This window comes from Vulpes lagopus, chromosome 13 (assembly GCF_018345385.1).
Source record: "Vulpes lagopus strain Blue_001 chromosome 13, ASM1834538v1, whole genome shotgun sequence".
Taxonomy (NCBI): domain Eukaryota; kingdom Metazoa; phylum Chordata; class Mammalia; order Carnivora; family Canidae; genus Vulpes; species Vulpes lagopus.
Genome location: NC_054836.1, coordinates 40,827,251 through 40,841,937, shown reverse-complemented (window position 1 = coordinate 40,841,937; position 14,687 = coordinate 40,827,251). Strand labels below are relative to the sequence as shown.

Here is a 14,687-nt window from a genome sequence, read left to right as displayed (position 1 = left end):
CAACGTGGGCCCTTGTAATTTACAGATGGCGAGGCTAGTGTGCAACCAGTTCTTGCCAAGTACCTTTCTCCTACAAGATATGCTTTGGTGTGCTGAGGCTAGAGATTGGATCTGGCTTTTGGAGTGGTCCCTGCCTTCTCAGCAGTGTCTGTGGACATCTTTTCTTGCCTGTGACTGACTAAGCCAACTCCATCTTTCATTTCAGGTTGAGAGGGTTGAGTAACAAAGCTATTCTCAGAAAGTACAGCATCACCTTGGCAACTCATGTGCTTGTCTCTTTCTGTCAGATACTCCCCAAGTTTGCCATCTACCCAAAGTTTAGCAGAAAAGGATATGTGGTGTCATAGTCCTTAAACCTAGAGAAAGTGCTATTGCACTCTTTGGCAGGTGTGTCAACCACAGATGCCTCTGTCCTGTAGACTTCCAGGAAAAATAGAATCCATTGTTGGTGCAAACTTGGTTTATATTTTCATTTTCATTATTGGACAGATGAATTTGAAGCAGATAAGCTGCGAAGTTGCTTAGCTTCTTTTTGTGCCCATACAAACATTTGCTCTTTATTGCCCATTTTATTGTTGTGTTCAGCACCAACCAGATTCAGTGATGGACAATTCTCTTGGGTCAAACAAGTATGATGAAAAGCTGGTTTCTGTATTGCATTAATCTTTGCTAGACAGCAGCCATATTTTTGAAAACTCAAAGCCAGAATGCTTTTAATGATAAATGTACACTATGCTCTTAGTTCATTACCCCTTAATTTAAAAAAAAAAAAAAAACACTTTTTTTCCTGGTCTTTAGCATAGATTTCTCTAGGGACAAGGTATCAAGGTCTTGCTTTCTAGATTTTTAAAGGGGCATGCATGTTTTTGTTTATAATATCAACTTTTAATTCAAAGTTGGTGAACTATTGTAACTCCTTCAATTTCTAATTCCTTAGGTTACACAACACCCTGGTAGCCCCTAAAAAATGTCAAATTCAAAAAGACCAGGTCCTGGCTCTGGGATTCTACTTGCTATGTTTCTATTTTTTTTTTCCAACTTCAAAATAACATAACTTTACCCATGGCGGTCATCTCTCCCATTTGTTATTAAGTTTATTATGTGAACGTGAATTATAGGACTCATTCTATTATGTATAAGATAATACTGTTTTGGCAAAGCAAATTAGGAATTTCAGGTGATCTTCTGTTTTAATTTTCACTTAATTGATTTCTTTTGCTCAACACGTTTTTGAAAAAAGAAACCTGTTTTTGAGATTCATCCATATTATTGGATCCATTAGTACAAGTTTTGTTTTTGCTTGTTACATAGTATTCCATTGTATGACCTACTGAATTTATTTATTTATTCATTCTTCTGTTGATGGTCTTTGACTATCATAAGTAAAGAGTCCATGAACATTCTTGTACCAGTCTTTTCCGTGGGTGCAGCATTCATGTTTCATAGTTATATTACTAGAAGTGGAATTGCTGAAACATGGTATAATGTGTATTTGCTGTTAAAAACAGCCAGGTTTTTTTTAAGATTTTATTTATTTATTCATAGACACACACAGAGAGAGGCAGAGACACAAGCAGGCTCCATGCAGGGAGCCCGACATGGGACTTGATCCCAGGTCCCCAGGATCACACCCCAGGCTGCAGGCGGCGCCAAACCGCTGTGCCACCGGGGCTGCCCAAAACAGCCAGTTTTTGAAAGTAGTTGAACCATTCTACTCTCTACACCCAACATGGAGCTTACCTCACAACCCTGAGATCAAGAGTCACATGCTCTACTGATGAGCCAGCGGGGGCCCCTAGATTCTTTTGAATCTTTCCCAGCTTCCTTTGTTATAATTTTCATCTATTTGATTCACTATCTTTTTAATGTATTTTTCTCTTTACAAAAGAAGTATCAGTGTGGAAATTTGGTAAAATAAAGATGATGAAGATAAATTTTTTTCTATCCAGAGTTAATCATAGTTGATATTTTCTTCTAGTTTTTTTTCTTGTGCATATTTTTTCAGAATCCTACCATACATAGAATTGTGTCATCTACTTTTCTTAACTATATTGTGAGCATTTTTTTTTGCCTCTAGATATTTTATTAAATAATCATTTGGCAGCATTAGTACCTGGAACTTAACCATTTCCTATCAGTCATTGGATTGTTTTCTATTTTTCACTGTTATAAAGAATGCCATGACTCCCTTTGACATGTTTCTAGAATGGATATGCAAGAGTGTGGACATTTCACCACTGATAGAGACTGTCCTATTATCACCATAAAGGATAGTAGTCAATTTTTATTCTTACCTGCAGTGAATGAGAATATTGTTTCACTGTTTCCTTGCTGGCATTAAGAGTGACCATTTTTAAAACTTTACCAATTTAATATTAAAGAAAATGTCAGTACGTAGGGTTCGTAAATGACCAGTGAGATCTCAGTTTTTCATGTAAATAGGGCCATGACCGAGAATAGGGCTAGTAGATCTTTTCAACAACACATAAAGGAAGGCTGTAATTCCCAAGCTGTCTTCTGGAATTCCTTTCAAAAGGGTACTGAATATGAGATCCAGATAGAAGCCAAAATTTATGCCCCAGTCCCTGTAGAATAATGATCAAATCATTCATATAAAATGATGGAGTCCCTTGTTTGAAACTGAATGACTAAACATTTGTATGATTCCCGAGGAATCAAAGATCATCTTGCACTCAGATATGTTCCTTCCTGTCCACCATTTGCGATCAGTCTGTGAAAATCACAAAGGCCCTAGATGAGGAGGGAACCAGATGTAAGGGGGTGGAAAAGGAGAAGGTGTGTTGGCTGATTTCTGTTCCCATCTCTTTAACAGCCCCTCCCTGCAGGCCCCCACTTCCCTTCCATCCTCCCCAAATGAGCAGAAGTCTAAGGTGAGAGAGTATAATAGGAAATGGTAATTGGGCCTTTCCAAATCCCTTGGCTTTCACAGGTAGACCCTGACTAGCCCGATTCCTTAGGCTCGTGAGATCCACACTATCTTGCAGTCAACCTGCATATCCCTCCAGTTTTCTTTTTTTGTCTGAACTTAAGCAGCTGGGAGGTGAAGCCATTACCTCCTCTTTGTTGCTTGCTCTGCTGCTTTGCAAGTTACCAGATCAGCATCCCAGACCTCTAAAGGAATTAAAGAACTGGAAAGAACTTTCTAAGCAGGGTACCACGGGAAGGTCAGACAGGATTATCCCTTGAGAGTTTCCTAAGAATTCTGTTTATATCCAAAAGGTTCAATTAATATGAAAGCATGAAAATAAACCTGCCTTTCCCACCAGAGAGATTTGGCCACCAGTAATGATTGTGGCAGCCCGTGTTATCCTGCTTCTCTGTATTTACAGAGGCTCAGAAAAGGGATAACACAGTGTATGGGCTTCATCTCATTCCAGGCATGGCCACATTCCATACACAAGCACCAGCAGTGTCCTTTGCCTTCCAGGGGTCTCCCCGCCCCCATGAACATGACTGTGTCGAGGGTCAACCTTGAACTATGTTTTTCTCACTTGTGACAGGAATAGAATTTTGCATCTCACTCTCCACCTCCATTCATCGCCAAACCACTGCAATTCCCTCGTCACCGCTTCAATCTGCACAAAGTGAGGTTTCATTACTATATTTGCAATAAAAATACTATAAATCATGTAAGGCTGGTGTAAGAAAGAGCGGGTGGGGATAAAAGAAAAACAGCGCTCTTCCCAAGTTAAACTCAAAGCCAGCATCTGTGCGAGGCACCTTCTCGGAAGAACCCGACCTTGTGCTAGCGGGAATCTTACCTTGCCCATGCAGAGTTGCTGAATGCATTGTATGGTGTTAATGTGTTGAATACTTTTTCTTTTAGCCAATCTTCTAGAACTGAGAAGCAATGCCAGCATGTTGCTCACGAAGCATTAACTTTTCCTGATTACATTTCCATGTTTTGTAATAGCAGAGGAAGGAGGATTCAAATACGTTCGGTAGCTTTCCAATTGAACATTCATGACAAAATACAGAAACACATGTGTCCAAGTAATATGTCACTTGATGGTATTTTTCTGTCTCCTCTTGTTTTTGTGTGTATGTGGCCATGTTGGTCATGTGTTTTTATTCAGGTAGCCCTATCATTATCCCCCTGCCTCCTGACTTGTTCTAGGGATGGGACAAGACGAACTTCAGAAGTTAAATTCAAACAAGATGTGCAGGAATGAACTTCTTTTAGGGATAAGGGAGGAATGCCTTCTAGTCAAGAAGGATTTATGATTTTTGGCTTTGTTTTTCTCTTTCATTTTTTGTCAGTCTTGAGCACGTTAGGTTTTGGTAAGTCTAAAGATTTATAAAATACAAGGCTCTTTCATTTCTTGTCAGGACTAAAGATCAAGAAGGGTTAATCAGCACTCAACTGAATATACTCAAATATACCCCCAAAAGATGTATCACATAGAAAGATAAATTTTTTTAAACAGAAAGACATTCAACAGTCTTCATCATATAGTCAAATTTGGGGAAATTTAAGGATGTGTGATCCATGGCCCTTATTCATCTCAAATAGTAATTTTAAGATGTCAAAAGACTTTTGAGTGATGGACCTTGATGTATGTTAAATATTAGCCATAAGGAAAGCTTATTTATGCTGTGTGAGACAACCTGAGTATAACCATGAACATGTTCAGATCTACGTTATCTTGGACTTTGCATATAGAATGGATGCATTTTTCATTAGCTGCCTGACTTTTTGTTATTTGTGTTATAAAAAAAAATCATGAAACAAAGTTATCTTGGGTGTACAACGACTTGAAAAAATAAATGCAACATTTTGGTACTGTCAGAGTTATGCTCTTTGCTTAGATTTCATGCTGAAGAACAATATGTACATATTTTAACCTTTGAATCTGATATGTACTGAAATGTGCAGTGTCAGTGTCTATAAATGAAACCCTGTAGCTGCCACAGCTGTCTTGACTTCTGAAAAATCTACAGCACGTTTCTAGTCGTTCTCATGCTGATAATGTTAGAAAAAAGAAACACATGCAAACATATTCACACACTCATGGTCACAGATACCACAACAGATTCCAGACCACAAGATAGACTGGGAATGTCTCTATGTCTGTCTATCCCTCTCTTTCTCTCTCTCTGATTTTTCTTGAAAATAGCTTGGGCATTTTAGCTGCTATTTCAAGGACTAACGGATTCATAAGTTACTATTACTGGCACATGCAGTGACCCCGCTAGCCATCAATAAGATTCACAACCACCAGAGTAGATTGGTTCCTTTTTCTTCTGATTTCCTTAGTCATCTCCCATGCTTGACTCCTTTAAAAAAATAAATAAATAAATAAAATTAAAAAAAAAACACTTTATACATACTCTGTGGGCCACAAAAAAAGCATTTTTTTAAATTAAAGAAATCCTGGGGTGCCTGGGTGGCTCAGTCGGTTAAGCATCTGCCTTTGGCTCAGGTCATGAACCCTGGGTCCTGAGATCAAGCCCCATGTCAGGCTCCCTGCTTAGTGGGGAGCCTGCTTCTCCTTCTGCCTCTGCCTGTCCTGCTTGGCTTGCTCTCTGTCAAATAAATAAAGTCTTAAAAAATTAAGTAAATCCTAAGGTATACTTTAAAGATGGTACCCTGGGAGTGGACCGTTTATGACTTCCTTTTGATTTTGACTCAGTCGAATTTATAGACATCTGTATAAGGGTGTGATTGTGACATTTTAAGTCCTTTCATGAAGATTTTGTTACCACATCTTCAAAATTACTATTTTTAAAAAATTACCACATAATATCCCTTCTATAAGATACAGTTCAGAGACATGGACTCTGTTGTCAGATGACTGCTTAAAAACTTTCATTATCAAAAAAAATAATAATAAACTTTCATTATTAATAGATTACATTCAGTGTAACACAGCAGTTAACATGCCAGTAGGTTTTGTTTTGTTTTGTTTTGTTTCATTTTAGGTTATTTTCATAGGACCTTTTCTCAGGAGTGGATACTATTTACAATGAGTCTCCAACTTCTGCCACAATGTACATATTGGATGATGATATACATTCCCCAAGGGAAAACAGATTTCAACTAAATCCCAAAACATTTGGAGGACAGAGAGTATGTAGGTGAAGCACTAGAGAAATTCACAATTGCCATTACTATATTACAGGTCCCTAAGTAAACAGTTCATATGTTAGCAGCATCCTCCACCATAAGAAATTTTGTTAGGATAAGAGAAAATACTGCTCAGTTAACCATAAGTCTGCCTTAGTTTGTTATCTAATGCAGTCATTTACAAACATGTATCTATGTGTTTTTAACCTGTGCAATTATTTATGGGGGCACCACAAATGTGTGCAAGACCCCTAGAATTGACCATTCCCATACCACTGTTTTAATTTAATCTGAATAATTCCATGGAATAGGGACACAAATTGAAATGAAGCAGTAATTTTTTTCTTTTCCAAAAATTAGCTTTGATTCTCTCAACAGGTGATGTAGCCCAAAAGCTACACTGTTTCAAATTTAGAGTTGATTGAAACTTAGCTGTGATATAGATGATTATTTTTGTACTCCTAAAATTGCATTGACTTAACAACTAGAAAATGAGTTTGCAGAATGCTATATGCCAGACTATACATAGTATGTACGAGGATACATTCCCCAGAAAATCCTGTCTCATTATCTGTGTTCACCTTGATTTATAGAAAATCAATCTCAAGGAATTCCACTTCAAAGCGCAATATACTTGGGAATTTGAATTCCCTAATTCTGAAAGCTCTCTGTGTTCACTTTGTTGCTTTTATTAAATTAAAGGTAAATGTTAACCCTATACAGTGAGGATTTAAAAGAAAGGATGATGGGTGGAATCATTTACGTTAACCTTTGGAGAACTTTAGCCTATTGATTTAAAGGAGACAAGATTTGCAGTGTATTCTAGACAGGCATACGTAGGGTGGTTCTACAACCAGGGCCAAAGTTCAAATTCCCTTCAATATCAGGCGAAATTCTCTCTTCAGCATGTTACTGTTTTAAAAACAACTGCCTTTCTTGCTGATTAAAAGTGATTTTAACTCTAGTGCTAAATACCAAAATGAAAGCAGCAGATAGGGAAGTGCTTGCATGTCTATTTGCTTTTACCCTAAGCCTGGCCATTAAAGGTAATTAATTTATGGCCTGGCAAAGCCTTTCTGCCTTTCTTCTAAGGATTTGTTAGTTCTGCATTCGGTATGGGATTCCACATCTAACTCGTATCCACCATTTCTGATCCCTTTAGTTCTCCTTGTCTCTTGGAGAGTCCAGGATTAGCATGAAAGCCTTCTGTTTTTAGAAAGGCAAATCTTGACTCTCGGGGATTGGAGAAGACTGTGAATCACCCAATCATTGGTGCAAGTTGGATAAACTTCATAAGCAGTGGGTATACACTGAGCTGGCCCTTCCTAACACTTAAGGCCATGGACCTTGTAGTAATTTTCCCAAATAATTATAAAGTTATAATAGTTATAATGATCATTCTTACCCTTTTCTAGCATAAAATCGACAAAGTTATGCACATCTACAGTCGGAAAAACTTGAAGAAAAGTTATTTGATACTTCTTATCTACATGCATTTCCTTTACTATGTAGCTAGTCTTGTGTATGGTAGATTCTCCATATGTTGAATGAAAACACACATTTTGTGCTGAATTATAGAAGACTGTCAGGGATTCACATCCACGAAAACTTGATGTGCAAAAAGCAAGAAGTTTTGTAGTTATTAAATATTGTGTCTGGAGCATCATCATCATTTTCTACATGAGCAGAATGAAGCAGAAAGAAGTTGCTCATCAGTAGCAGAGCTGAGATTTGAACTTGGGTATCCCTGGTTCTAAAGCAGTGGACCAGCACAGCACTCTGCCTCTGGGTGATGACATACCTTTGACACCCATGACAGAAAGACCCCGAGAACACCCCAAACCTTTAGATTCTTTTTTTTTTTTAAGATTTTATTTATTTATTTATGAGAGACACAGAAAGAAACAGGCGGAGACACAGGCAGAGGGAGGAGAAGCAGGCTCCATGCAAGGAACCCGATGTGGGACTCGACCCTGGGACTCCAGGATCACATCCTAAGCCAAAGGCAGGCACTAAACCACTGAGCCACCCGGGCATCCCAAACCTTTAGATTCTCAAATTGCATCGCATCGGCGCACAGTGGCAATGCAGAGTTCCTCTGGCTGGAGCTCCTACTGAAACTTTTAATGATGACATTTCCTCATTTCCTATAAAATGTCTGGTGGACAGGTCTATATCATAGAGCTGATCAAAGCCAGCATTCCATTCTTGAATTTATCCAAGAACAAATTCCGGCAAATCCTCTCCTTCCTGCCATTGCTAGCTCTCCCTATCTCTGTTTTGGGGTGGGAGTATGTGTGTGTGGGGGGCGGGTATTTTCTGAAACATTCACACTTGAACATTGTCACCAGTGTTCTAGGCATGCCTGTGGTGGCAAATAGGAGGCCGCTCCCGGTCGTGAGGCAGCGTGAGGTGGTCGGTGGGGCCAAGTCGCCCCTTGTGCTGCTCGCTCACCCACACCAGTCTTGGGCAGTAGTGAGGATTCAGAGTCCTGCCGGGGGGGGGCAGGGGGGAGCCACAGCTCCTGAACAACTCCCGTAACCTAGGGGATAGCTGCTTGCCATAGGCTGTGGCGGACGGTCTAGCTGAGCGGCTAAGCGCACGGCCCCTGGAGACAGACTGTTTCTCCTGTGTCCCGCCGGTAAACTGTGCAGCCTTGGGCAGGTCTCTCCACCTCTCTGTGCTCCCGTTTGCCCGTTGGTATACTGCGGTAAATACTAAACGAGGTAGTACACGTAAAGCACTTAGGACAGTACCTGGTGACGCTGTGGTCGATGGCTGCTATCAGTTTGTCGCAGTTTGTCGCAGAAGCGTTAAACAGCAGCCTCAAATGCCAGGCTCCCTTTGCCATGAGCCTCTGTTTACCCAGGGGCTGCTCCGCTGGCCTCTCACACTGGCTCCCGCACGAGCGCCCCCGTGCTGCTTGCACTGCTTTGGTCCCCCCTGCTGGCGTGGGGACTCTTGCCCCTCGCAGCGTCTGCCGTCCTGCTGCCCACCTTCGGCGTCTCGCCGCACGCCTCCCATGTGCCCTCGTCCTTCCCGCTCACCTCCCAGCAGGCTTTGCAGCCAGGCCCGGAGCGGCTGACCCAGGCGCAGTTAGTGTCGGCGAGGCCCAGGTGTTGCGCCCTCAGCAGCAATGGGAGGGGGGGCTCCTGGGAGGGGGGGCTCCTGGGAGCTTTTGCCTCCGGGTGTCCTCCTCCTCCTCCTGCACCCTCCCATCCTGCCAGACGACCCCTGGTCCCCCTGTGGACGTGCCAGCCCCGCTGTTGTCACTCACAGCCAGGCTGAGGGGCCGCCTCCGGCCACGCACCACTTCCCTGGGCATCAAAGAGCAGACCAGCAGAGACCAGCCAGGCTCGTGAGAGCCTTGCCCACGCTTTTACACCACGTCTCTCCCAAGTTCCTGGTGCCAGGGTAACGTATCAAAGGTTATCCTGAAACGAATGTAACCTAAAGAAATTTCCTGCACGAGGTAAGTGCACTGCTCCTGGGAAGAAAGATCATGCAAGTTAGGAACCAGCACTTAGAGGGCAGCCCAGGTGGCTCAGCAGTTTAGTGCCCTGCCTTCGGCCCAGGGCGTGACCCTGGAGACCCAGGATCCAGTCCCACAACGGGCTCCCTGCGTGGAGCCTGCTCCTCCCTCTGCCTGTGTCTCTGCCTCTCTCTCTCTCTCTATGTCTCCCATGAATAAATAAATAAAATTTAGAAAGAAAAAAAAAAGCGGCACTGGATTTGTTCAGTGTATAACGTTTTCCAGTGAAAGGCCGTTCGGTTAAATAAACACAGTGGGTCTAATGAATTAGGAAGATTTCATGTTCTGAAATCTGCCTTGTTTCTGTTAGAAAGTTGCTTAGAGATGCATACCTTTTCCAAAGAGAAGAATCTAGGGAATGTGAGTGCATTTTTATGGCGAGTGAAGTTAAGTGGGAAGGTTACAGCATTTCACCCGATCCCCACTCTGGGCCCTCCTCACCTTGCTGTACTGATGGGCCTTCTCTTCTGTGGAATAGAAATAACGTATGCTAATGAGTGCCAGGTACCTAAGGAGAGACCAGGGATCTAACATTTGGTCCCTATGTTTAAGACGACGCACCTGAAAACTTAAATAATGATGCAAAGTGTGTCCCAGGGGATTCGCTGAGTGCATGAGCAGCTCAGATGGTCAGCGCAGTGACTTGGGAGGAACTGAAGCAATCAGAGAAGCTTCATCAGAGAAAGAGGAAAGTGACTAGGCTTTGCAGTGTAAAGAGGAGTTGGCTACTTAGGAGTAAGAATGACATTCCATGCTAAAGGAATGGAAGAATGAATGGCTTAGAGATATTTACTGAGATTTGTCCAGAGGACTTAGAGTGTGATGAGAAAACATCAGGAACATCCTAATTAAAATCTTAAGTCTATTGTTTGCCACTCCCCCCATATCCCTGTGAGATAACTAACCTCAGAGCCACCATTTTCTCATCTGTAAAATAAGCATAATAAAGAAAAATGAATAAAAAGTCTCAACAGCCTTGAACGCTTAGTAGGTATTTCCCTGAATGGCCACTAGTATTATTGATGTCACTGCTACTGTCAGAATTCCACCAACCACCAGCACTATTGCTAAGCTTACCTCCACTCCTCCACTGTTACTATTATAACCACTATTACTCCTATTAGTACTATGCTCATTTCTATGAGCAGGTCCCATCTCCCCACCCCCTTTCCCCCCATGGTCATAGGTTATCTGCTCCCTAAGTTCTTTGTAAGGAGACCTGACCCGGACACAACAGAGTGGGGCTGATGTAGCCAGACTGGAAAAAAAATCCCATTCCAAGACTGAATTCAAAGGTGTAAAACACTTGACCTCACTTTGCTCACGAGCTATGGTGAGCAAAGGTGAGTCATGTGGAACTGGACCCTTTGGTTCATAACAAGAACGAATTGGAGAACATAGGCTGGGGGCTTCAGGTTTCACTAGAGCCATTGGCAGGGATGCTTCAGATGAGCAGTGAAGTCTAGCTTTTGCAGATTGTTGGGGCAGCAGTGCCTGATAACACACAGGCTAGGTAGGCCAACTGACAGGTGGGTCCTATAGCTCTGTTATCATTCTTCCCTCCCCTTGACTTCGAACTGGTTGTGTGGCATTTTAAAAATATGTTTTCTATCCCCTTGTCTTTGAAGACATTCCTACCCTTCAACATTTGAACTGCTCTTTAATAGAAACTATGCATCAATCACCTTAATGATGTTTATTTTGAGCATTTTCTTGTAGAGCCACCCTGAATATCAACTGCATCCTTTAGGAACAGGAAGAGATGTTAAAACATACAGAATGGGTAAAAACCCATGCATTTCTTAAATAAGCCTCATGTCACTGCAGAAAGATGTAAAGGAGTAGGAGGAGTCAGGAATGCATGAGTAAATTAATAAAGATGGCCTCCATTCCTGTACCTGCTCTCTTAGTGATAAATAATAATTTTCCATTTTCATTCCTGATATATTAGACTGCTCTCAAGGTTCCTATGTGATGACCTATTCCCTCATTTCCTATTTCACTGACCAAGTTCTCCTACTGCGCAGATCTTTAGAACTTGTCTGGTGGGCTGTTAGATATGTTTTATGGCCATATCTAGAGGTCTGGAGTATTTTACATGCTATTCTTGGAATTTTCAATTAGCAAATTTTAATTAACTAATTGAAGTTTCTTATTAAGAAGCTTTTATGATTTGTCATAGTAGTCTAGCTGTGCATCTACCCTATTCTATTAAGAAGCCATTAAATCCTTAGAAACAGCCTGTGAATTCATTAATCTTACTGTAATATTACAGTAGTCTGAGTACAGAGGCAGGGGCATTTGTTAAGCATGTCCTAAAATAGGATCTTCTAGATAATAAAATGTTGCAACAATGGAGCTGGGGCAAAGGAGGAAAATACAGTACTGCAGTACTCTGGATAACCTGAAGCACCCCATTTGCATTTATTTTTGAGTCCATTTTTATTTGCTTTTATGCCTCTATATTTGATGCTCTGGAAATGTATAATACTTCATACCAGGTGCAGAACTTGAAATCCTGCAGAAAGGTCTTTATAAGGTGGACCAGCCCAAGATGTCACTTTCTCTGAGACCATCTTGAAAATGATCCCTTGTGTCACCATTCCCTAGAAAATAAGCACAAAATAGGCTTATCATATAAATAAGCCGTGGAAACCACTTCTAAAATGCCAGGTGAGGCCTAATATTTAGGATACAAAAAAAAAGCTAGAAATTTCTGGAACAATGTGGCCAAGTGACATTAGGTATAAGCTGGTGTCCTCAAAGGTCTTTGAAGGAGTGCTTTGAAGACTCAAATGCAATTCACTTACCCAGGAAAGAACTGAGGGATATTTGTACGTTAGATAATACAGGCCGTCGTCACCAGAAGGGGAAAGGGGTTGGTGAATTCAGAGTAGGGCAGAACAGAAATGCATCAGCAGCACAAACTTTCCATCAACAAATGGCCTTAGGAGTTACCACACTTGATTTTGAGTTTTAATAGAAAAAATAAGATTTGAAAAAAAAAAAAAGAAAAGAAAATAGAAGATTTGCCATTATTCATGTGGAGCCTTAACTCTGGGATCTCAAATACATAGACTCTTACTTCAGAGGTAGTACTTCAACAAAGTTAATTGGCCCTATGTCTTGGAGGCGGGTGTCTTGCAAGAGCCAGGCCTGGCCTTCACCAAAATGGTGAGGTGGGGGAATTTTGACGTGGCTGCACTTTTCACCCGTCCTCCTTGGTATGACATTCCTGCTGTTCTGTGGATGTGTGCCCTTCCATATAAGTGCCCCCTTCTCCAGAAAGCAGTTCCTGGTATTGTGAGGAAAAAAAACCTCTCCCCTCAGAAGCTTCAAGAGTCCTGGTTAGGGGTAGAGGATCGGGTACAAAATGACAATTCCAAGTAGAGGGGCATTAGGGAATCATGATGAGCTCTGCTCATGAGGTTCAAATACAGGGGTAATTGGCTAATCACAACCTAATACATTACCCTCCCTGGTAGCATTCCTATGTTAAACTATTTCTTGAATACCTGAGTCATAAACCTAAAGAGCTTGATCTTAACAGGGGTCTTTGGACACATGGCAGACTTAGTGAGACAGTAATCAAGTCAGGAGACCCCTTGTTTTATATTACTAGTTGGTCACCTGCTCTCGTAGTAATGTGAAAGACGGGTAAAGAGTGGATCTAAATTAGATAGGTGTTAGCCCATCGGTATCACGTTCTACTCTGCTGCTTCATTGAAGCTCTCAGAGCTGAATAAAGGGTCCTGATCCCTGATCTTTAAGATCTTCTATGCCCTACTCGAGGATTTTGCTGGCCCTCCCACTACTACATCGGTGCTCCAGCCCCCCACCCCTATCCGAACATAAGCTCATCTTCTTGTTCCCCCAGTGCTCTGTTAATCTGCTAAATGGAATCCACATGTCCAAGAGTGAATTTGTCACAACATTCAGTCCATGAGGATGCTCTTCAGAAGGATTCTATGGTCAATATAAGTTTGGGAGTTACTATACATCATATATATAGTTGGAAAGATTCACAATGCAAATTAAAGCCTGTGAGAATTTTTATTTTTACTAAAATATCTGATTGGCTTGTTTAGCCTAGGGGTTCCCACCTGTATTTTGACTACAGACTCCCCCCTCCCTTTAGGAAATGCTATGTTAAGTCAAGATCATGACTAATCATGCCTTCTATCTTACTACTACTCTTAGCTGACATATTTGTGTAAAAACATGCCTTTTAGTGACACCCTCACGATCAGTTGTAAAATTAAAGGAAAGTAGTAGTCAAGTCACTGAACAGGCATGGGGGTTTGGGTGAGGGTGGAGAGGGGTCCACAAGAATCCCTAGCAGTTGCAGTCAGGGTCACCAAACAATTTGTTCTTGACCCACAGAAAATCTGAAATTCTAAGAATATGAGTCAACTTCTTGTTCATTTTTAGAAGCCAGGAAACTTACAGGGCTTTGGGGAGGTGATGTCCATCAGGAAAACACTCTAGAAAGCTAATTAAAAGTCTTTGAGTACTGAAAGTGTTTCACGGAAACAAATCATTGCAGTCCGATTGGAAAGGTCTCTGTCAAAAGCAGCCAAAAGCATTAACTTAGCACTGTTATAAATGAAATGATATAAATTACACCTCTTTTTCTAAAAACACACTGAATTCAGGGAACGCATGTTGGCTTGATTTTCATAGGAGTTACAAAGGATGTTTCACTTATTACCACTTTTTTCTATTACTTCACAAATCTGGCAGAAATGAACATTGAATATGTAAAAGACTAATATATATCTTGAGAGGTATAGGTAGGCCAAACCACAGGAATTTATTGGCCAGCCTCCTTAATTGTCATGAAGTTAGAAGAAGTCAATTAAGACAGTCCCACTTGAGCCTGAAAAGTTAAGTGTGGTGCTTAGAGAGTGATCTTGCTCACAGATTGAGCTGAGCCTGCCTTGTCCCCCACATGGACCTCGATTGTGGTACCTTTGATTTTTTACTAATCTCTTTTACACATGAAAGGTGGGCACCCTAAGCCACCTTTCTCTGAGTTCCTAATTTTGGCCTTCATATATGGGCTGA

The 14,687-nt window shown here is 41.3% G+C and overlaps 1 protein-coding gene across 1 annotated transcript in view; it reads left to right on the top strand.

The window, feature by feature from the left end:
• Positions 1 to 14,687, top strand: part of JAZF1 (JAZF zinc finger 1) — a 338,967-nt gene that overhangs the window by 208,636 nt on the left and 115,644 nt on the right. The gene's annotated exons all lie outside the window — the stretch shown is intronic.